Source organism: Triturus cristatus, chromosome 5_2 (assembly GCF_964204655.1).
Source record: "Triturus cristatus chromosome 5_2, aTriCri1.1, whole genome shotgun sequence".
In the NCBI taxonomy this organism is placed as follows: Eukaryota; Metazoa; Chordata; class Amphibia; order Caudata; family Salamandridae; genus Triturus; species Triturus cristatus.
Genome location: NC_140588.1, coordinates 406,152,393 through 406,177,223, shown reverse-complemented (window position 1 = coordinate 406,177,223; position 24,831 = coordinate 406,152,393). Strand labels below are relative to the sequence as shown.

General features: G+C 43.5%; 1 protein-coding gene across 2 annotated transcripts in view; it reads left to right on the top strand.

Moving 5' to 3' along the window:
- The window catches only part of DDC (dopa decarboxylase), a 423,065-nt gene that overhangs the window by 219,454 nt on the left and 178,780 nt on the right, over positions 1-24,831 (top strand). The window lies entirely within an intron of this gene.

Here is a 24,831-nt window from a genome sequence, read left to right as displayed (position 1 = left end):
GGAGCATTAGAGTAGATTCTCATGTTTATTGTTACTATACTGTATTGATTTTCAAATGTAAATGTTTTATATTTGCCATACAAGCACCGCATGGCAGTGTACACTAAATTGGATTATATTTGCAATATCTCACAAGTTAATTTCAGCTAGCACTTAGATTCTGATAGTGTCACAGCCCCCATGATTTTTTGGTATCACATGTTCAGTCAGACATTCTGGAATAGTCGATATGTAAGTATGATGTCCGCTAGCTTGATGTGACAAATATGAGACCGATTGCATTGCAAATGCTGGTTATTAGTCTGTAGTGCTTTACAAGTTGAAGATTTCTGCGCATATACTGAAGTGGAAGAGCAAAAGTGCCAGAATGTAAAATGCCCTTCACTAAAAAGACAGGAATCACTGGAGGCTGCTTGAGGAAATGTCTTAGTAGTTATCAGTGCATAATTTGGAAAGAAAAAGAGAATGTTGAATCAGCCAAACAGATTCTCTTAAAAAACAGAGCATGTCAACCGCTTTAGATGAATCCATGGCTCTAACCATGGTTTTTGCCACTCCTATATTACCAAACCACTCCTTCCCTGAACATACAGGAGAGACCAATTGGCATAGTACCCCCAGGGGCACCCCGCTGTCCCCCCTCCCCCATAATAGGTTTCCCAAAAGACACACACAAGACAGTTGGTGTTGGGTAACAATGCTGCAGGTTTATTACATAATTCCAGAATATGTAATGGGTGGGTTATCTTACGGGCGATCCAAGGGCAGGCAACCAACTGGGTCGCCTGCCCGCCTGATGAGCCAGGCAGCGCGGGAGCGATGCCTGCCGTTTGCTGCCCTCCAGGTGATTCTTTCTACGATCACGTGCTGTTGGTAATTCTACTCACGCCCTTCCCTCTCGGGGCGGAGCGTCGCATAGCAAGCCCCCGGTTGTTCAGGCCCACAACCGCCCGCAGGTCTAGCGGGGCGCCAACACGGCTTCCGGAACCTCCCTTGAGGCTCCTCGGTTTTGGCTCAGGCACCCCCTATGGTGCCGCGCAGAGGTATCCTTTGTACCGGCCTGCTTCCAGATCGCCCTGTAACTCTGCCTGCAACGAAAAAAGAAAACATTACAACGCTCAGAAACCCCCCCCCCACCCAACGCCTACGCCGGGTAAGCGGTAGGGAGGGAAATGGCGAGGTGGGCGACAAAGAGGTCGCCAGGAGGGTGGGGGAAGGCTAAATAGCCTCCACCTCACACCAGGGCCAGGAAGTGACACGGATTGCGCATTACTTCCGGCCAGCCCGAGGAGGGGGGGCTCCGGTCTGCGTCCCCGCCCCCCCCCCAGTGGGAGGGGGTGGGGAGGGGTGACCGGTGCCCCGGGGGCACTAAAGGCGCCGACCGCCGATTGGCCCCCTGCGGGGGCCGCGGTCAGCGGCATTGATAATGCGTTTTACTGTAGTGCTAGCCAGGCCTCTACTCATAGATATTCCATGGCAGTGGAACATTCGCAAGAGATAGGTTGACAGAGTTTAGAGCGATGGTTATGATTGGCCAGCGTTGGCCTCCTATCTCTCTGGTTAGGAGAAGTAGTGGTCGGATAAAGACGTGTTTTCATGCATGCTTAGTGTATGCATCGTCACTACACACATGTTCATCCAATGCTCCCCTGCCACAGCAAGAAATGGCAAGTGCGAAATACTGCGCAGACTTTGAACTGAAACAGTAGAAGTAGAAAAGGCATTCACAACTATTACATATTTTACTGTACTTCAACTACTTTCAATGGCAAGAAGGCTATTATGTTCAACTGACAGGAACTTTGTAGGGACACAACAGAGAAAAAAATGTATGTGGGAAGATAAGCAGCATACCACATTGTACACAATCCAGCGTGGTGAACTAACCTGAAAATCTTTCTAAACTATGCAGATAATTTGTTTCTGGTTTGGATAGGGGATAAGAGCACATTGCAAATGTAAATTGATAAACGTGTTTAAAACCTGAGAATTACATTATCATAAAAAAATAAGATTTGAACAAACAACAAATAGAGATGATGCATAAATGAAGTGAGCGTGATTACAATGAACAACTTCTAGATAAAGCAGTGGGAAAAGTGAAAATATATCTAGGTAATTTTGACACAGTTACAAAGTAAAAAGTAGTCTGACAGGAGTGTTCCAACGCAAAATGGAACACTGAAACAAAATAAAAGTGAATGATCAAACAAGAGCATTGTTTCCAAGAGAACCAATATTTGCATGTTATCAATCACAAAATGAGCGAGACCGAACTAGAAGAGCAGAACAAAAACCTTCGAGAGATGAGTACGCTGCATTTCAAACAAGGACCATTCCCTTGCTTGCAACTTGCGAACTGTAATTTCGTAAAGAAAGAGAAAAGGTTTATCTCCCCTACAGTGGTGAGAAAATAAAAATTCAATCTTATGCAATATTAAACAATATGTATATTGTATGGAATACCCTGGTGGGATTTGTGATTTTGGATTAAAGGAATGGAAAGTAATAGTATGTTGGCGTAAAACACCAAAACAGAATAAAGAAGTCCTCGGCTACCAAAGATTACAGAGACATAAATGCACATAAATATTTGAAAATCTTTTTCTAAGTATAAAGAAAGACTGTGGACTTTTTTTCTATTTTTATCTATTTTCTTTAAAGATTGAAGCTGTTATGGTAAAACGATGAACAAGCTGTCCAGCAAGGCAACTGTCAGTGTGTGTTATTTGTGAGCAAAGTGTTCATCTACAAGCTTGGGGCGCCCACAGAATGCACTACATATGTGCATTTAGGCATGTATGAGTGTATAGCACAAACTGTGTTCTAAGCCAGGGTTCTCCAACGTCAGTCCCGGAGGGCCTGATCCATGCTGGATTTTAAAGATAACTACATTTATCTAAATGTGGATATGCTAAAATTCTGGCATGGATCCGGCTTTCCATGACCAACATTGGACAATAATACATCTAAACTCTTAATGAAATAATTTATCTTCATAGTGATGAGATCTTCTTTGTTTTAAATGAATTAGGAAGAGTGCATCTGAACCCCTTTCTTATCCATCTCCCCATGTGTATTTTTGAGTTTTACAGTATATCATGGACAGTGACAATATTGCTTTACATTGAACAATGAAACAGAATGAACAAGCATAGTCTCATTAGATGATCATAAGGTAGATCAAGCATATTCTCATTGGATTCAAATAATGGTAGATCGAGAAGCTAATGTGGTTTAGGGAAGACACAGTAGAGACTGTTAAGTTAACACTAGCTGACTGTATGTAAAGAAAAAACGTAAGTAATAAGGTACTCTGGGGGAACAGTGGTAGTAGAGAGGGACTAGTGAGACTAGGTCACCATAGAAGGCAACAAGATGGAGTGAGAACGTGTAAGGAATAAGAGCTCAAAACACATATGAGGTTCATGACAAAACGGGCATCAAGAGGATACCAGGGTCGGAGAAGAAGGAAAAGTGAGAGGAAGCTTACAGGGAAAGTGAGATGGACCTTAGGTAATTATCGGCCTATTTTACTGCTCCAATTTTGAATGAAAATTTTCAGAGAAAATATGTAAATTCTATTTTAGTAGGCCATCTCGGGAGTAATGAGCTATGGGAATTGGCCCTGTCGAGCTTAAGCCCTATGAAGGCAACTGAGACCTGCTGGTATCTGTTCTGCATGATCTGAGTATCTGAGGATGGTAATTGACAAAGGTAACTTTGTTGCCTGCCATTATTAGACTTGCCAGCTTCATTCTATACAGTCTCCCATGATTTACTTGTTGCGAGACTATCTGATATCTGTATACAGGATAAAGCTTTAAAATGTTGTGTGTCTTCTTTGAAGGACAGAACTCAGCCGGTTTGTCCCCCAATACCTGTCAGAACTCAAAGCTATAGTATGGTGGGTGCGCCGGGCGTCAGCACTAAGCCACACCCTATTGAATGTCTTTCTGAGGTCGTTGGCTTACTTGCTTCACCGTGGGTGGGTAGTCTTCATGAGTTATGCTGATGACACCCAGGTTGACCCAAAAATTCTCACACAGTATGATAGTTTCCATCAGTGTTTGCAGGAGGTTACTAGTTGGCTGATATCGAATGTTCTAATTTTCTCAAATGTAACAAAGATAAGACAGAGGTGCTCTGTTGTGTGCAAAATAAGATCTCATGACCACTACTGGTGGATTTTTAGCCACCTCAGACTATTATTCCACAGGTGGCCTCTTTGGTGGTCAGAATCCTTGGATACTATTTTTTGACAGTGATATATTGGTCACTTCTCTTGTTAATCAGAAGAAGCTGGCTTTATGATACAAAGTAAATACATACTGACTCCATCGGGATTGAGGTCAAGCATTCCCTGTTCCAGCTGTCTACCTGTGGAACAAACTACCAATTTATTTGTGAAAGTCGCCGAATCTTGACCAGTTCAGGAAATCTCTTAAAACATGGCTGCTTACAAGATAATGGCGGGGTGATATTTTGATTGACGATAACAGTCTGTCTAGTGCCAGGATGCATTTTAGGTGATTGTGCGCTTTATAAATAACATTATTAATAATAATAATTATTATAATAATAGAGGTAGTAGCACGAAGTAGAAACGAAGAAGCAAAAGCAATTGGAGTAGGAATTAGGATGCAGATGAAAGCCAACTTAAATGGAGTAACACTGGGGCAATAGGAAGAAGGAGGAGAATAAAGTATTAAAGGAATCTGGGGCCTGGAGGGTTCCAGTGGGTTATGAGCAGAGGGTGTGTGGGAAACTAAGGGGCATATTTACAAGGGCTTTATCTCCGCTTTTTTGGCTTTTAAAGCCAAAAAAGCGGAGATAAAACGATCCCCCTATTAACAAAAGGGTGCTAACATGCATTAGTGCATGTCAGCACCCTTTTACCCGACGCCTCCCTTTGCATCTCTAATGAGATGCAAAGTGGGCGTCACTGGGCAGTACAACCTTGTAAATATCGCTGATGTGCACATCGCAATATTTACAAGGCTGCCAACGCATTTTAGCAGACGTTAGTTTTGGGCGAAAACCGCTGCAGACTTAGGCATACCTAATATGGGGGTGGATTGTGCTGATACGACCACAGGGTCGTATCAGCAAGGTTATCGCCGTTTTGCAGGGAACATCGCTGGAAAACCAGCGATGTTCCCTGCAAAATGGCGATTTCCCTGCTATCGCTGGTAATTATATCACCCTGGGGAAACGCATTGTAAATAACGCGCTGACAGGGCGATATAATCCAGCGATAGACGGCGATAAATAGAAAAGCACTAAGCGCGCTTTGCGTTTATTTATCGCCGTCCTTGTAAATATGCCCCAAAGAGAGAGTAGCAAGGAATAGATAAGGAAAGAGGCAGAAGCGTGCAGGCAGAGCAACAAAGGTGACTATCTAGAGGTGGCACTAAAAAGGAGCAGGTGGTCACAGTTAGTCAAGACATTTGAGTTAAATACAGTTGGAAATGATGCATTTTTACAGGTTGACAAGAAGGTGCTTTTAGTCCCGAGATTGACAGGGAGATGATTCCATAGAAGAGAAGCTGCTCCTGAGAGCGACAGGTGCTTTGTGTGAAGTTTTGAAGCTCTGGGTTTTGAGTGAAAGGTTATTTTGCTTCTGAGACCTCTCACATCACCAGATCATTTAAGGAGGTTAAAAGGTTAGGGTGGATAGTTGGAGTGAGCAGCTTTGTAGGCTAGGCACCCAATTCCAAATGTAATTCTAGGCTCAATCTGATACCATTGCAACTCAATAAGAACTAGAGTGATGTGATCAAAATGTTCAGTGTGGCCATGTTCGTTTGATGTTGCTTTCAGAAATTGAATGGGTTGAGCCAGATCACCCATGTAGACGGTGATCAATGTTGCTAGATTGTCATGAATACATTGTTGGTTTCAGTACATTTTTCCTATAAATGGGCAATAAATGGACTGGTGTGTGGATTTGGACAGCGCTTAACAGCTTAGAACATTAAACTGCGTCTGTTGGAAACCTTGCTGATGATGGTCTTGATGTAGGCATGGGCATTGCCTAGTGCCTGTGGGATGCAGTTGAAGCCCTGGGCAGGGCCTGTACTTCAGTTTTGTAGTATGATGTAGCTGCCAAGGATGTCAGGTTAACAGGGGAATTGTTTGTCAGCAAGTATTGGATCCATCTGCTTTTGTCTTTGCTGGCTTTGGATGCACTGGGCGGGTGGGAGCAATATGAAGCATGCAAGCCAGTTAGCTCTTCAGGAGTGGGTGTCTGGTGAGGTTTATTTTGTTAGTGGTGCAAATTAGGTCTAGTGTGTGTCTCTTTGTCTGAACGAACAGTATAATGAGACATCAGGTTTAAGTCTTGGGGAATATGTTGTTCATGTGACTTGTGTAGGCTACTAAAAAGGTGCTGCATGTCGAATAGAGCTGGAGTAGGTAGTTCAATTGGAACGAATAGAACAGGAGACCACAGAAGAAAGGGCTGGAGAGAGGGAGTTAGAGAAATGGTTGAATGGAGAGAAGGATAGGCGGATGGGGAGAAGGATGGATAGAGGAAAGGGTAGGTGGAAAGAATGATGTGAGATAGGTGGGTGGATGATTGAGAGAAACATGAATGGCTGATGGATGGAGCAAGGCATGGATGAATGGGCGGATGGATGGATGCAGCAGTGGGTAGATAATGGGGAGAAGAATGGTTAGATGGATCAGGGTATGGATGAATAGGTGGATGGAGGCAGCGATGGGTAGATGGATGGATGTAGAAAATCATGGCCGGATGGATGAGAAAAAGGATAAACAGTTGGACAAATTGAGAAAAGGAGAGAGAGAAGGATGGCGGGATGATGAAGAAAAGGATATGGAGAAAGATGGGGGAGACTGAATGGATGGAGGGAAGGAACGAGAGATGGATGGACGGATGAGAAAAGGAAGGCTGGATTATTGTTGAATGGACGGAAGGAATGAAGATGTACAATGACAAGCAAAAAGATGTATTGAGATAAATATGGATGAATGGAAGCAATGGTAAAAAGGATGAATGGAACAAAATTGGAAATAATTACAAGAAAATGTCACAGTTACATTCATTCAAATATAAACAGGCCACTTGTCAGACAGATATGCCTGTACACTTCCTTCGCACCCACCTCCTCCGCCAGCACCCATCACCCATCACCACTCGTTATAGTGCCCCTGCATGTTGTAGAGCGCCTGTTTTCATAATGCCTCCAGAGTTACACCCCCTCCCCCTGCTGGTGTTTCCTGCGCCAGGTCCCCATCCACCTCACTGCCTACAGCTGGGGCTAACAGTTCCTGCAACATCCCTGCCCATTCAAAGCAATCCTCTTCCATCTTGTCGTCCATCCCAACCTCCCGTATCCAGCATTCCTCTGCAAAGGCCTATTCTCCCATCGCTGTTCGTGAGTAGGTCCTCAAGGACACATCCATTGGATGACTTTATGTCTGTTAGCTAATATCAGCCCCAACAATGCAAACCTGTAATACACCCTGCTTGCCTTTGAAGTCAACACCAGGTTGAGAATGCAGTTCCGCACCGTGTTGTCTATATGTATGTCGGTCACTTTTCTGGATCTGGATCTACGTACCAGTGCTCCCGGGGCCGCGGGCACTCCCACGCCATGTGTATGAAATCGGCTTCAGTCCCCGCACGCTGTGAACAGTCTCCCGATCTGGTTCTGTACGTCCCGTGCACTCTCCTAGCCAATAGGTAAAATTGTGTCAGCTTGAATCTCGGGTTGCTACTAGAGATGCCCCTTACCAGAGAACACTCCCCCTTCAGACACTATCCACCAGGGGTTCCCCCAAATCAGCCTTCCCCCAGCATCTGGCCGCTAATCTGGCAACTGGTTGATCTTTCTTCAGCGGGAGAAATAGAAGGGAGGATATAAAGAAAGATGATCACCCTCAGAAAGAGTGCTGGGTGGTTTGCATCACTCGGACACTAGTGATATGGTTAAAAAATGTAGTTTCTTTTATTTTTCTGGCTAATCTCTTGATCGGACTCCTCCCAAAAAATACCATCCTCTCCCAACGTATTAATTTAGCCCACAGACATGAACCTGAGATTTCTTCCACCATCCTTCACCTTGAGTAAAGTCACTTGGTTTTCACAATCGACACCTACGATTCAAGATCCACATTGCAGAGAGGCTGTATTGCAGTGTCCATCTTTTAATTTCATTTGAATTAATACCATTTACAGCCAACAGATATTCAGGAACAAAAAGTCCAGAAGGCCAACAAAAAATCTGAGTTAACACAGCTCCGCCTACTAAAATGCATGCAAAGCACCAATATGTTACATCATACTTTGAACTTAAACAAGTTCGCATACCGGAATTGGAATACTAAACTGTATTGAGGAACACTTAAATATATTGAATTAATATAAAATTCCGCAACAAAAATGTAATGCAATTTTGAGTTGCTAGTTCTGATCATCACTTTGTGAAGTTCATTGCTTTTTAGAAACAAGACTGCATGTCGTGAGGGAGCAAGTTGCATAGCACACTTAATGACCAGGACCATGCACAGCGCAGCCTCCTACACATCTACGCATGATTGGTTGAGCCTACAGAAGACAGCAGGCCTATGTTCCTCAATTGGTCGAGCCAAAATTCTGACAGGAGGGATGGCACTGTGATCCCGTTGTAGAGTTGGAGGAAAGGAGTGCACGAGAGAGCCATGCCTATGTTTTTGAAGACCTCATGTGGTCTACAATGCATGCATTCATTCACTAACTCCAAGATATATCTCAGCTCAATGGGGTAGCAATCACCATTCTGTGTTTGTAAGCTGTGTGTCTGTGCAGAGTGCGTGACCTGACCCAAAGTTAAAGACTTAGGTCCTCGTTAGAAGTGGCCTCTTAATTCCGATGCAGCTCTTCAGAACAATTGCTGGCCCCATTACAAGGCAGATAGCTGCATTTAACACCCTGGATCTAAAAAGTTTCACCTTGAGATTTCTGATGCATTTCCAAGGGGTATGTCACCTGGAATAACACCCCCCCCCCCCAAGTAATTCCTTATTTCTCAGGGGAATCTCAGGTGTCACCTGTAAACCCGAGTAATTCCACATACATGGAGTTACCGGGACTCCCAGTATCTGTAACTTGGGATTCTGGAATTACCACCGGAAATCCATGGCACTTATAATGGTCCTCCTACTGTATGCTCAGGAGACATTGCAATTTTTTCAAATTTCAAATACACTTTTACGTGTTTCCGCATCAGTGTGCAGGTGCAGGATGGAATCATGATATGGTCCTATGCCTTTGCAGAATTTTCCTCACTGAGCACCCATTTCTCTACACCACCACCATGTTAGGACGGGGGGGGGGGGGCGGCTTTGCTCCCCTTCCAACAATGGGAAATGATTTACTCCAGGCCCTGTTATGGGCAAATCACCGTCTGCTTACACTGCTACCATCTGACGTATTTTGAGGTCATTAATATACTTTCAAGGGATACCACACCTTGGACCACTCACTTCCCTCTCTTTGCATGATATTTACTCCTGTATAGTATTATGCTGTTGTGAGGTAATATTATAATAGTGCAAACAAGCAATGAGAGTGTCTAGATTTAAGACAGCTGGGTTGCCTTTTGTGAGCGCCTGGCAGTTGTGAAGTATGATCTCCTTCTGCTGTGTTGCAAATGCACATGGCTTTGTAAATGAGGCCTTATGTGACTTGCACCAGCTTGGGGTTTGTAAAATATGTTTTACTACTGTGCACAAAGAAAGCTCATCCCTTAGCAAATAAGGGTTTTGCCGCCATCACAGCAGACTCATCAAACAGGCAGGGTTGTTGTTTGTGTATGGAAAGTGCATGTTTGTGCTTAACTGTCTGTACAAGCTCACCTTGAACGTACACGCCTAAATGTGACTGCTGTTATTTAGTCTGTAAGCACTATTTACTTTATTGAGTTTCTCTTACTGAAGGTTGGACATGCGCTGCTTCAGCTGAAACCACTTGTGTTTTTTTTAAGCATCACAACCGCCCCATAACACGGGCGCCTGCTTTCAATCACTTTAACCCGGCATTATCTTGTGTCTGTTTCAACCCCCCAAGTAAAATCGATTTAGAAATGATTAGCAAATTAAGTCGTGTGAATTCCAGGTAACACATAATCCTGTGCTAATGGGCTGAAGCTGACAACAGCACATCTGTGTTACGTCATCTGTACTAAAGTGGTTGTTTTCAAATGTCTGTTTTATTAACAACAACACCACCACCACCAACACCACCACCACCACCAACACCACCACCACCACCAATACCACCACCATTAATACCACCACGTAAACCAATATCACCACCACCAATAACACCACCACCAATACCACCACCTCCACCACTACCAAAAAACACCAATACCACCACCACCAATACCACCCATACCACCACCACCAATACCACCACCACCAATACCACCACCAATACCACCACCACCAATATCACCACCACCAATACCACCTCCACCATCATCAATACCACCATCACCAATACTACCACCACCAACACCACCACCAATACCACCAATAACACCACCCCATACCACCACCAATACCACCAATAACACCACCCCCAGTACCACCACCACCAATACCACCACTACCACCAATACCATCACTTACACTACCACCAATACCACCATCAATACCACCACCCCCACCACTACCACCACCACCAATACCATCACCGCCATTTACACCACCACCACCAATACCACCACCACCAATACCACCACCAATACCACTAATACCAATACCACCACCAATATTACCACCAATACCACCCTCACCACCACCACACCACCAAAACCAACACCAATACCACCACCATCAATACCACCACCAATACCACCACCAATCCAAAACCACTACCACCAATACCAATACCACCACCTACACCAATAACACAACCACCAACACCACCACCACCAATACCTCCACCTCCACCACCACCAATACCACCACCACTAATACCACCAATACCACCATCACCATCAATACCACCACCACTAATACCGCAACCAATGCGACCACCACCAATACCACCAGCACCACCATCAATATCACCACCACCAATACCACCCCCAATACCACCACCAATAGCACCAAGAACACCACCACTAATATCACCACCACCAATGCAACCAACAATACCACCACCAAAACCACCACCACTACTTCCACTACCACCACCAATACCACCACCTCACCACTACCACTACTACCACCACCAATACCATCATCACCAATTACACCACCAATATCACCACGACCAATACCACCACCCCCAATACCACCACCAATACTACCAATACCACCACCAATATTACCACCAATACCACCACCACCAATAATACCACCACCAATATCACCACCACCACCAATATCACCACCACCACCAATCCAAAACCACTACCACCAATACCAATACCTCCACCAATACCACCACCAAGACCACCACACCAATACCACCACCAGAAATACCAATACCACCAATACCACCATCACCAATACCACCACCACCTAATGCCACCAGCAATACCACCATCACCACCAATACTACTACCAATACCACCACCCATAACCACCACCACCACCAATACCGCCACCAATACAACCACCACCAATACTACCACCACCAATGCCACAACCAACACCAATACCACTGCCACCAATACCACCACCACCAATACCAATACCACCATCACTAATACCACCACCAATACCATTACCAATACCAATACCACCACCAGTACCAATTCCAGTACCAATACCACCACCAATACCAATACCACCACCCATACCAATACCACCACCAATGCCACCACCATCAGCCACCACCACCACCACCAATACCACCACCAATACTACCACCAATACCACCATCACCACCAATACCACCATCACCACCAATACCACCAATAACACCCCTACCACCAATACCACCACCAATAGCCCACCACCAATGCCACCACCACCACCACCACCAACAATACCACTAATACCACCACCACCAATACCAATACCACCACCAATACCAGTACCACCACCACCAATATCAATACCACCACCACCAATACCACCACCACCAATACCAGTACCACCAACAATACCAATACCACCACCACCAATACCAATAACACCACCACCAATACCAGTACTGCCACCACCAATACCACCACACCAATACCACCGATGCCATCATCACCAATACCACCACCACCACCAATACCACTAATACCAGCACCACCAATACCATGACCGCCAATACCACCCATAACACCACCACCATCAATACCAATACCACCACCACCAATGCCAATATCACCAGCTCAGCGCCTCTCGCTCACTAGTAATAGCAGGGCACTGTACGAGGCTGGAGCTGCAGCCGAGACCATCTCTCCCTCCCTCCATGCCTACCATAAGGTACAGCCCACCCTGCATCAGGAGGTGAAGCCAGGGCCCTTCTCCAGCTGCAGTGTTTTTATTAGGCCAAAGATAGCAAAAACATTTACGCAATGCCACACTGCACACTCAAATCACGGAGAGGGCAGGAAATAGCTCCCCTTCCCACTCTTCCTCCTGAGCCACGACAGTGTAATCACAGAGCGAAAGGTGTTGGAGCGCTTTGGTAGTGTTTATAGCTTGGATCATATACAACTCTCACTTCACACTCTGTGTCTGTGTAATTTACAACACTTACACATCTTCTTCACTGCACTATTTATCACTACTTTGAAGCCGTCGCAGGCAGGTCTCTTCCTCTGATATTCACAATCTAACAAGTGGTCTAGAAGTTCCTTTATTGCAATGCAATAGGTCTCACATTTGCGAGACTTTAAGCTTTTAATATTGTAAATGACAATGCCTTTTATATATGTTTTAAAACCCAAAACATAAATAAAAGGCGTTGTCAGTTACAATGCCAATAGCTCAAACTTATGTGAATGCCAGACCTATTGCATTGTAAATGCTTGTTATTTATTTAGCACTGAATTGCCTATTGGTACTTCCTCTCTGAAAAAGAAGAAAAGATACAAATGACTGTTCCTGGTTTTTTTGTGAACCTGCAGGAGATAAATAAAAAGGAATGGTATACGCCGTGCATAATATACATAAACACATCCTGTGCTTAAAAGCCCTATATGATTAAAATAAAATAAACAAGTTTACCAAGATATACACCACCACAGCTTATGGCTTGCATGAATAGTAAATGCAGGATTTTATAAAAGTAGATAGTTATGCCCTAACAGCGCACTTGCAAGATATTTTCAACTGGCCCCTTTCATGAAATAAAATATCACATTATTTTCCTCACACAACGAGATATGCTAATCCCATGAAAGGAAACATTTGCAGCAAAAGGCAAATAACATTTTGTTCTTGAAATGTCAACATATCAAGCTGTCCTTTCCGCACCCCCCACAAAGTGCGGTGTAACAGGATCTCTCCATAAATGGAATGTTCTGCTTGGACTTTTCTCAATGTGAAGGCATTAAGATCAGTCACAAATTAATCAAAGTGTCTTCTTAAAGTGCACTGGTGGGGGCCAGGGCTACTGGAGCTTCGCCAATGCAATAAATGTTCTTCATCACCAGTGGCGGCGCCTCCGCTAGGGCAGAGGAGGGTCTCCCCACTGCTTTTTGCAGTTAAAAAAGTAAAAATAAAATGATAACTCGACATTATTATCATTTTAATTGTTCCTGCTGCAGCGTCTTGGTGGGGCGGGGCTGACCTGCAGGGGATGAGTGATGGGCACTATGTAAGTGCACATGAATGTTCTCCACCCAGGCTGCATTACAGCCTGGGTATAGAACATGCCCAGGCTCCCATTGCCTGAGCGCCGAACCACGGCGCTCAGACCAATGACAATGCTGCTTTGCAGCATTGTGATTGGCTATGGGGAACCTGGGAGTCCTGGTGCTTCCTGCTTCCTGTTTGCAGAGGAGAAGCCAGGAAGAGGATGGAGGAGAGGCAAGTGATTTTTTTTTTTAACCCTTCTCTTTCCCCCTACCCGCCTCACTGCTGCTTCCCAGGAGCAGCCACCACTGTTCATTACTTACTGTAATCTCCATTACTCTGTGTCCTTGTACTAGTTGTAAATTGTGAGCCCAGGTTAAAAAAGAAACAAGGAAAATGCTGTAAAAACAAGCCCCTCCCATTCCCACCTGGGTGCCATTAAGCTCCTGGCTTACACATCATTGTCCTGTCACAAAACCTCAACAAATATCCAAGGAAGAGAGGGAAAGGCAAGTCCTTAATGACCAGTATGAGGGATGTAGCGCTAAGAATAATGTAGATTAGCAGGAAGTATTCAGGAACATTACCTATATATTCTGTGTCCTCATCACAGTCATTACATGTGAGGAATACCAAAGCCTCATGGGACTAAGTTATGAAACCAACTGGAATACACAATCAATATTGAGACTAATCCAACACAGAGTGATTTAATACACTCAAAAGAAAATCAAAGAGAACAGTTCAGAGAGAACTTGAGACTCTCACACCAAAGAACTCTTCATCAGACTCAATTTCTTGCAGTCTGCATGCTGAGTAAAAGAACTAGGAACAGCTCAAGTCACCGTTCTCCAAGTCTCTGCCAAAAGCACACCTTTTACATCTGCTCAAGAGGATCCCAGTCCCCTAGTATATCTCACTGGATCCCTTTAGGGAGAGGACAATCAGCAACTGAATAGACCAAAATAATAATAATTTTAATCCACCCACTGATCTTCATAGAGGCAGCATTTCTACCCTGACCTGCAGAACCAAAACAGACAAACAAATGATCTGAATTGGTGCGGTGATCTCGGACTTCGCAGATCAATGCACAGGATTCAGCGTGCGGCGATTTCTTCAGCTGCAGGAAGGCGGTGCACTGGTTTCTTCGGTGGTACAACGGCGATGCGTCGGAAACGGGTGCGGATGCTTTGCTCTTCTCTTAGTTGCTTCTCTTTTCCGGCTCCCAACAGCAGGAACAACCTCCACAGGCCCAGCACAGCAACAGGCACCTTTTGGCAGATCAGAGGTCCCAGCAAGGAAGATCAGGTGAGCTGATAGTGAAGTCTTTGTGTGTCGGAAACTTCAGAACAGGAGGCAAGCTCTACTTCAAGCCCTTTGATATCTTCTTCAAGCAGGATACAGAGCACATAGCAAAGTCTTTATCCTCTCCTTGGCAGAAACAGCCACTGCAGGCCAACCCCAGATAGAACACAGCAAAGGGACAGTATTTCTCCTTCAGTTTTCCCAGCTCTTCTCCTTAACAGAGATTTCTTTTGAGTCCAGAAGTATTTTAAAGATCTGGGCCCTAATATTTATACAGCATTTCTCTTTGCTCTCTGGTGGCAGAGAGGCTATGTGCTCTGTCAAAACCAGTGCTCTTTGGTCCAGCTCGCAAGTAGGAGTGGGAAAACAGCATTGTGTAAGGCAGACCAGGCCCATTCAGGTACAAGGAAACCTCCTCCCCCTACTCTAAATACAGCCGAGGTCTATTCAGCCCAGCCCTGACTCATTCAGAAAAGGCAGGACTTGCTTCAAAACCCCACTGGCTGGCTGAGAAAACGCACATCCTCAGGCCCCTGTCCCTACAAAGCCAGGCAGTCAATCCACAAACTAACAGAGGCACCCAGGATGGCTAAATCAGGAAATACCCACTTTCTAAAAGTGGTATTTTCAAAAACACAATAGAAAAAAATCCTCTTCACTAAAAGATGCATTTTTATAATCAGAGTTAAGGCCTACTAATCTCTATCTTTCTATCTTGTTCCAATGGGAAGTAATACTTATAAGATGTTATAAATAAAGTCACATTCTATCCAATGGGACGGATAGCCTTTCAATAGTGAAAAACAAAATACACTTAAATCCACTATCAAGACATGTCACATACATCAGTACATGTCCTTACTTTTCACATACACTGCACCCTGCCCACAGGGGTACCCTGGGCCTACCATAGGGGTGTCTTACGTGTAGGAAAGGGGAAAGTTAGGGCCTGGCAAGTGGGTGCACTTGCCAGGTCGACATGGCAGTAAAAACTGCACACAGACACTGCAGTGGCAGGTCTGAGAACCCTTTAAAAGGCTGTTTGTGTGGGTGGCACAGTCAGTACTGCAGGCCCACTAGCAGCATTTGATTTACAAGCCCTGGGCACACACAATGCAATGTATTAGGAGCTTAGTAGTAAGTCAAATAAGGCAATCAGGGAAACGCCAATCCATAAACACAATTTACAGGGAGAGCATATGCACTTTAGCACTGATCAGCAATGGTAAAGTGCCCAGAGTCATAGAACCAACAAAAACAGGTCAGAAACAGGAGGCCCAATAACAAAAAGTCTAGCGACTATTTGCATGGATATTTAACAAAATATTTTTCCAAGGATTTGAAGGGATTCCCAGAAAGTCAGCTGTAGGGAGCCTCATATCTTGGCATACATGAGTAAGGGGTCTGGGCTGTGGAGGCATGACCTAGCTTTAATGACAGTGTTGCCGAAATACCAAGACTGCATGTTTTTCATTTCATTTTGTGCCCTTTCTTTCCCCACCATGCACTTCCTCTTCCTTTCCCTAGTTTTGCAGTTTTATATAGCCCAAACATAGCCATGGCCATCGGAGTGCTTTACTTGAGCACCAGTTACAATCCACAAGGTCAGATAATTATTTTTGCTATGAGGGGATTAAATGATTTGCTAAAATCCACAGGATGTTGAGTTCACGCATGGACTCGAATCTGGTTCCCCAGTTACAAAGTCAGCAGCTCTGGATGTTTTGCTATACCCTCTCTCACTTACAGGTTGTTTTTGATCCCTACGTTTTCCATCTGTCACTCTTCTCACATTTTGTTTTTCTTTCCTTCTCTTTTTTCTCTCTTTCTCTCTCTTGCTTGTATTTCAAATTCTGATCATAAACATCAAATCCCAGACCCACAAATTAGTGTTTGTACCTACCAAATGTAAACCTGCTCAAATTAAGCACTGCTTCTTGATGGAAAATTTCCACTCGTTACCTGCACTGTCAGAGACTATTTATCAATATTCTCCAGGATGCACTTTCACTTAGGAAGTCATGGACTCTTTGTGTCTGCTCTGTTCTCTTTAATCGGATTGGCTTAGCTCTGTGAGCAGTGATGTTCAGACGCATCCTTTAGTTGAGCAGCAACTGGCCTCGAGCTATTCCAAATATTTGCAATCACTGTACAACCAAGTCCACCTTTGTGCCCATGCTACGCACGCACCTAGGCAAAGGTCAGAGAACTCAAAGCAAAACAGACACCAAATGTAATATACTCGCAGAGGGCAAAAATAGCAGCGCAGATATTAATGACATTGAACAGAGGGAACTACTTGACCTTTCAGCCAGGAACAAAATATTATAAATGTTTCTCTACAAAAATAAAAATTTCATAGGTCTTCCTAAGTGGTAAGTTCAAGGCACAAGCCTATCTTATGTGGACAGTTTGCAAACAAACATTAAAATCATGCATTCTAAAGGTTATTTCACATTCCTGCATTGGTATATTTCTCTTCCATTAAAAATTAATTCATCTAGTGAAATATAGTGGGCTCCGGTGAAAGGAAGTTAGTGGGGGACACACTGCGAGCAGGGCCAACGTGATTCTGTAGCATTTTTTACATGAATAAATATACATGTGCCACAATCTCCACAAAAACATTATTTGTAGCTAATCTGCAGATAGTAACATATAATGTTTCTAGCTGAAACGATTCAAGCGTTATTAAAACTGCCAAGCAAGGGGTGCAGTTCTGCATAAGGCACTTTGTGGAAGTTAACTGGCCACCTTCTGATGTGGGTTGCTGTAATTAGGAAATTAAAGAGGTGACCAAATTTCCAGATAGTGTTAACAAAATCTTAGTAATTCAGGCATGGTGGAAAATAATTCTTTCTTTTTCACGTGTTGTTTTAGTTTCAATATTCACACAAACTAATTTTCACATCATAGCATAGCAACTTTTCTCCAAACGGCCATTATATCAAAAGGGTATTCACACTTCCGGATAACCCCAACAATCGGCATCCCTTTTTCTGTTTCATGTTAAATCCCAATGGCGTCTTAGGGAGAAATTGACATAATAAATACGAAAGGCACTATACTGTTGTGCAGAGCCAGCTTTTATGAAAATATATGCTTCCGCATCCCTATACTGAGAGTACAGGGTAAACCTGAAACTCAAGAAAAGTTTTAGAGCATAAGTTTGATGAGTTGAATAAATGAAGCATGTCTTTTATTTTTCCTACTATTATTATTTTTTCCTTTAGGGCGCCTCAGGAAACTGGGACAACCATAAAAACGTTAAAGAGAATCATTCTAACTACAGTAAGATATGGATGGCCTAACAAACCATTATTTTCAAGCATGGCAAAGCCCCATATAGTTCTTAATCTTTCTCAGTTTGAGGGGCTGTTTGTTCCACAACCTGGGTGACAGATAGCAAAAGGAACACTGTTCTCTCTTAATGCATGGAGTGCACATTTGGTGCCAGTTTTCTGACTATAGGTTGATGACAGATTTTCACCCCCACAGAAAAACATATGGTTATAAAGAGACATTTGAAATGCACCACGTTTCTGACAGTGACACGTGGTCGAGCTTAGGGCGTCGTGACACTAGTCTGACAAAAACTGTTCATATCTAGGTTTGTTTTCTGCTATTTGCAACATTGCATATGTTTTAATACTCAATCTATTTTATTCTGGGAGGGTGGAAAAGATCAGTGTTACTAAACTGGCGTTCATGTCATTCAATTTAAGACACAATTAATTATTGTTGACGAAATTATGAATATATCTGCTGACTGGATGTAGTTTGGTTTCTTAACAAACCTTTATGTTATAGCTCTAGAATCACTTTAAGAGTGTGTTAAAATGTAAAAACAGCTCGACAATAATGGCACAAAATATGTTACATGATGTGCCATTCTGAGACGAATAATGTGCCTTTCTTTAGCTAGTTTTGTACATTAATTTGGTCCTTTGCTGCTGCATAATTCCTGTCGCATTAACGACAGATGACAATTTACATTGCAAACATCCCAAACAAAGTGGGCTAGAGTATGGTTCCAACTGCTGAACACGACGGAGAATAAGCAAAAGACTTAGGTGGACAGTTCGAGTAAAATGTAGTATGCATTGCACAAGTGTACTGCCACACAAGAAGGTAGGCATAGTTTTCAAAATGGGGGCCAACCTTTTCAGGGGCTTTGTCACCTCCCCAGACTACAAGCAGCACGACTTCTTCTTAAAGAGAAGTACACAAAACAGTGATGGATGGAATGCTTGAATTAATCTCACCATTTGCTTTTACTCTGCCCACATCCCAATCCATCATTATTTTACACACCATGCCACCTCAGTTTGGACCCAGCTATATGTAAATTAGTCTTGACCCTGCACAAATGAGAACAGTCCATCACGAAGTGCCAAGCCAGGACCTCTCCGAATAAAAATGCCAGCAACCCAGGATCGGTTTCACCCTAGTTATGGGCTCATCAGATGGGTGCAGATTGGTTCCAGAGACACGGTGTGCATGGGACCCACGTCTGGGCATAACCGACCCACGTAGGGCAACACAGTGAAGGATACAAAACAGTGATGGATGGAATCTTTTAATTAATCTCAGCCACTGGTAATTACTCGGGCCGCATCACAATCCATAATTATTTTGCACATCATGTCACCTCAGTTTGGACCCAGCTACATGCAAATAACCCTGCTCCAATCGGAACAGCCCAGCCCGAACTGCCAAGCCCAAAGTAGAACACAAGTAATCCAGGGCCGGGTTCCCATGCATGCTGTGTCACTGGCACCAAACTGTATGTGGCTAATGAGCCCATAACTAAGGTGAAACTGGTCCTGGGTTGCTTGTGTTCTGGTTCAGGGAGGACTTGGCTTGGCAGTTCGAGCTGGACTGTTCCTAAACACTCTCTAACCTTCAGATATATCAAATTTGTGCTGAGAGAGACTGCTACAGAGAGTAAACCCTACAATCAGTCAGGAAAGCAGTACTGTATCACTGTCAAACAAGCACCCTTCAAACGCCTGATTTACAAGTTCTTCTAAGTCTTCCTGAAGCATGAACTTAGATTCATTCAGTGGACCACTGTGTGAAAAACTTCAGAGAGGCTGTTAGACCTGGCAGCCTTGGTGTGGGTTTCCCCTGCATTTTGGCCATTGCCTCCTGTGTTTTTACTGCGTGTTGAACTTTGTTTTAGCTGGTCTAGATGCTTTGGGCACTTTGCCACTGCTATTCAGTGCCATTTAAGACTTTCGGTAATCACAGAAGACATTTAGGAGTCCTAAAGTTAGGAGTCCTAACTTTACTACTCCTAAACTGAGAAAAATCCTAACTTTAAAACTTTCGGTATTCACAGAAGGCATTTAGGAGTCCTAAAGTTAGGAGTCCTAACTTTACTACTCTAAACTGAGAAAAATCCTAACTTTAAGACTTTCGGTATTCACAGAAGGCATTTAGGAGTCCTAAAGTTAGGACTCCTAACTTCTGTGAATACCAAAATGATTAAGTGCCTTCTGTGAATACCAAAATTAGTAAGTGCCTTCTGTGAATACCAAAATGGTAGTAAGTTTAGGATTTTGTCTTAAGTTATTTCTGTGTATCGGGCCCTATGTGTTTTGAGGGCATTATACTTTCACTGTCCATGATTTAGCCCTATTGGACTTAGGCTTCATGGCCCAAGTCTACTATATCTTAGTACAGACAATTGCACAATGAAGCTCAGACGAATGGCCCAAAGCAGCACAAAACAGCAGAAAAAGTTAACTTTTGCATGGAAAAAGTTGAGGTGAATGCCTTGCCAAAAAATGTCTTGTGTCGTGCAGATCCAAGTTCTCTGATAAAATATGCAAAGATCGTATAACTGGGAGTTGACAGCGCAATCAATCCTAGGGTTAGACTAAAAATTGCATGCAATCCTAATGCCAAAGCAAACCAGGAGCAAGCAATTGGTGAACAGAATATTGTGCCATACTCACATGGATCATGTGTAATTTAGGCACACTTACTCATTTATGTAGTTTACCTTTATGGAGATATTGATTAAATAGGAATTTTCACTTGACAGTGTATATTGAGTACATGTTCCAATAACACTTTAGCATCATTTCGGACTGCTCTGAAGAACAAACTCCCTAATTCAATGAAATTTTAAAACAGCTCAATCAATGGTGTCCTTAAGGCTTTCTTAGGCAACTACATACTGTCTGGCATAACCAGAATTCACCACATCCATATAAAAGTCGGCCCTCAATGCGTTGGCTTGGCAATTATCTGGCTCTGGGAAGGTCAGATGACATCACTCGGATTCTACATACTACAAAAAGCCTTCTCATTGAGGTCACAATCTTGTTGAATGTGGCTTGTATTGTCCCCAGACTATTTGTGCAAGAGCTACTAATTGCAGTGCTCACAACTCATTCATCATAGGATAACAGTATATTTTCTTCTACAACTTCTTACATAAAAAAGTAAGCAATGCAGCAATCTTTCTCGGGGAGTGCTACCAAAATATGGAAATCCTTCCCTTCTGGTTCCGAAGAGGAATCCCTCCAAAGACAACTTCAAGAGACAGCTCAAGGATTTACTTTTCAAGCAACATCTCAAAATATGACTAATGCATTCCTTCTTTCAGTTAGTCAAGAAGGCATGGGCAGCCATGAAATACTCTTTCTGGGGCTAATTAAGACCTTTTAAAGATGTTACATAGCTGACTACAGACCTACATTCTTTTAAGCATGAAACTGAGACTGATTCGGGGCCTATTCAAAGGTAAATTCAGTAGTGCACTGGTTTATGAGTCCATTTATCTTTTTAACTGTTTTATGCTTGTCAAGATTATATACAAAGGGATTTCTGCCAGGCACAACTGCACACTAGAAGTGTGAATAAATCTGCATCCTTAAACTCTACTGAAGGGGTGGGAAGTGGAATGGTGTGTCTTAGAAGTTTGGGACCAGCCACATTTGTGGGCATTCCCACTATTCTCTCCTTTCCCTTACCACCTTAAAAAGGGTCAGGATTTACTCCAACCAAGGGCTATGGAGACCTACCTATCATTAAGGGAATGCAAATGGATCGCCCCTGCATTTGGTGTAGGTGTACAGAAAGGGCTTTCTCATGGGTAAAAATGTTTTCCTCATAGGGAAAAAAATAAAAAATAAAAACATACATTTGCACAGAAGGCTCATTTCCTCCTCTCAGCTTTCCTGGCATAGTAATCGGGATGTTAGTGAGTAGGGAATAAACAGAAATATATTCTCAGATAGGGGAGTACATCTCCACCCATACATTTCTGCATATTTCGGTAATTAGGACCCATTATGTTGCTAAATTTAAAATGGTGAATCTGTTTGCTATATTTCATTAGCTATTCCCAGCACATAGGAATCTAAGCTAGCTTGGCAGATACCAACTTCATCATGTATGAACACTCACTCCCATACTGTGAAACACTTTTGGCCTACTGTATACCTTTATGATGCTTTATGTTGTAAATTAGACCTGGCATCTTTTGGTGTGGTTTTCCATTCTTTTGGATTCTGACCTCCTGGTTTGACTAAGTGCTGAATTTAGTTTTTTCTGGTTTTCGGACTTTGATCACTTCACCTCTGCTAATCAGTACATGTGCTCTGTGTCTAAAATGTAATGGCATTTGTTTTTTTCATGATTGGCATATTTGATTTACTAATAAGTTCCTTGTACCATGCACCACATGTGCCCAAGGCCTGTAAATGAAATCCTACTAGTGGGCCTGCAGCACTGATTGTGCCACCCAACAAACAGTCTTTCAAACCTGTCTCAGGCTTTCCCCTGCAAAGCCTGTGCATGCAGTTTATACTGCCATGTAGATGTGGCAAGTTCACCAACTTGCAAAACCCAAACCTTCCATTTTATTAGGTAGACCCTAGGAAGCCCCATGGACAAGGTGTGTATTTAAACGGTAGGACATGTGCTTTTGAGCTTTACATGCCCTGGTAGTGAAAAACTGCTAAATTCATTTTTCACTACAGCAAGGCCTTCCTCTCCCATAGGTTAGCATTAGAGCTGCCCTGTAACACTTTACAAGTGTAACTTCCAATTGGGAGCAGATAGGAATTGGAGTTTGGTGTCTCTGGCCTCACATTTTAAAAACTTTTAATGAAGTTGATTTTTAAATTTTAGGCCTGAAAATTCCACTTTTAGAAAGTTGGCATTTTCTTACTTTAACCATTCTGTGCCTCTGCCTGTCCATAGAATACACGTCTGGGTAAGGATGACAGCTGGGATTTGTTTTTATCTAGATAGTCACACACAAAGGGAGCTGAGGTGTGACCAGCACATCCTGATGGCTCGTCACCAGGCTGATGAGTCTTCATGAGCTAGAGTGGTGGGAGGAGCTGATACTTGCAACTAAATAATTCTATGCCTGTCCCCACACAAAGAGATGTATACCCCCCAGCAGTGTGTCTGGAGCCTGGAAGGGCAGGGTCTTGTGCACTACAAATACCTTTCTTTAAAGTCTACCTACTTCAAAGGCCAAAATGGGTATAAGTAATGGCCCTCTGACACTACATACTCAGAACACTTCTGGACTGAAGACATTCTGTCAGGATAAAGAGCTGTTGAGCTGCCAGGAGGAACAGCCACTTTGCTGCTTGCTTGCTTTGCTGTGATGCTGTCTGCTGCTTCTTTCATGGGAGTGAGAGGACTGGTCTTTACTTTCTACATCCTACATCTAAAGGTTCTCCAAGGGCTTGTTTGGGCTTGCCTTTGTGTTGCTGAAGTCTCAAGGACAATAACAACTTCACCTGCATCTTGCTACCAGCACTTAGGCTCCTCTGCTGTGAGTGCTGTTCGGCCAAGTGGTGCCAAATCAAGTCCTGAACCCTTGGAAGTGAATTTTTATGCTACAACCAAAAACCCCAAGCATCGACTCCAAAGCGTCATTTTGGAGCCAATGTACCCACTTCAGCTCAGCAGTTAGACCTCAACACTGCGGAAGCGACGCACCGCGTTCTTGACATCGAAGCATTCTTGACACCGAGATGCCTTCAGGAATCGAGTCCTGCAACCAGCAACCGACGCATCACCTCCTTTGCACACTGCATCCTCCCTGAGTGCCAAAGACTCAGTGACCTAGCACCGCCTCCAAGAACCGATGCATCACCTTCACTTGCGACGCCTCCCCTCCACTGTGCGCCACATCATCTAGGATTTCTGACACATCCAAGGTACTGACAGTGGGTCTGCGTTACTCCTTTATCCGGCCTGGGCTCCATTGAGTTCAAACTAAACTTTTGGATTTGTCCCGGTCAAGCGCGACCAGATAGCCCCTGTTGGAGCTATTGAGTGCTGCATCTTGATTGAATCCTGCAAAATTCATATCTTGACTTGTATACGTCCTATTTTTGTCATATTGGCCTTGTTTTACTCAGAGAAGGATTGGCTATCTATTCTAAACTGGTGTCAATTACTTGTGTGTTGTTTTTTCATTGTGTTACTGTATGTGTGTGTGCGTGCACACATATTTTACACATTGCCTCTTTAGGTGAGCCTGACTTCTCTGAGCCAAGCTACCAGAGGGTGAGCACAGGTAAACTTTTAGGGTGTACTACACTTATCCTTACTAGAGTGGTTGTCCCTACTTGGACAGGGTGCATCCCTCTGCCAACTAGAGACCCAATTTCTAACATTGTATAACATTTTCTGTTTATAATGTTTGTGGAACCTCATACCTTCATGTTAAGAGACCTGCTAGACTTGTGGTCCTGGAGGGCGCATTAGAAAACTGCAAAAATA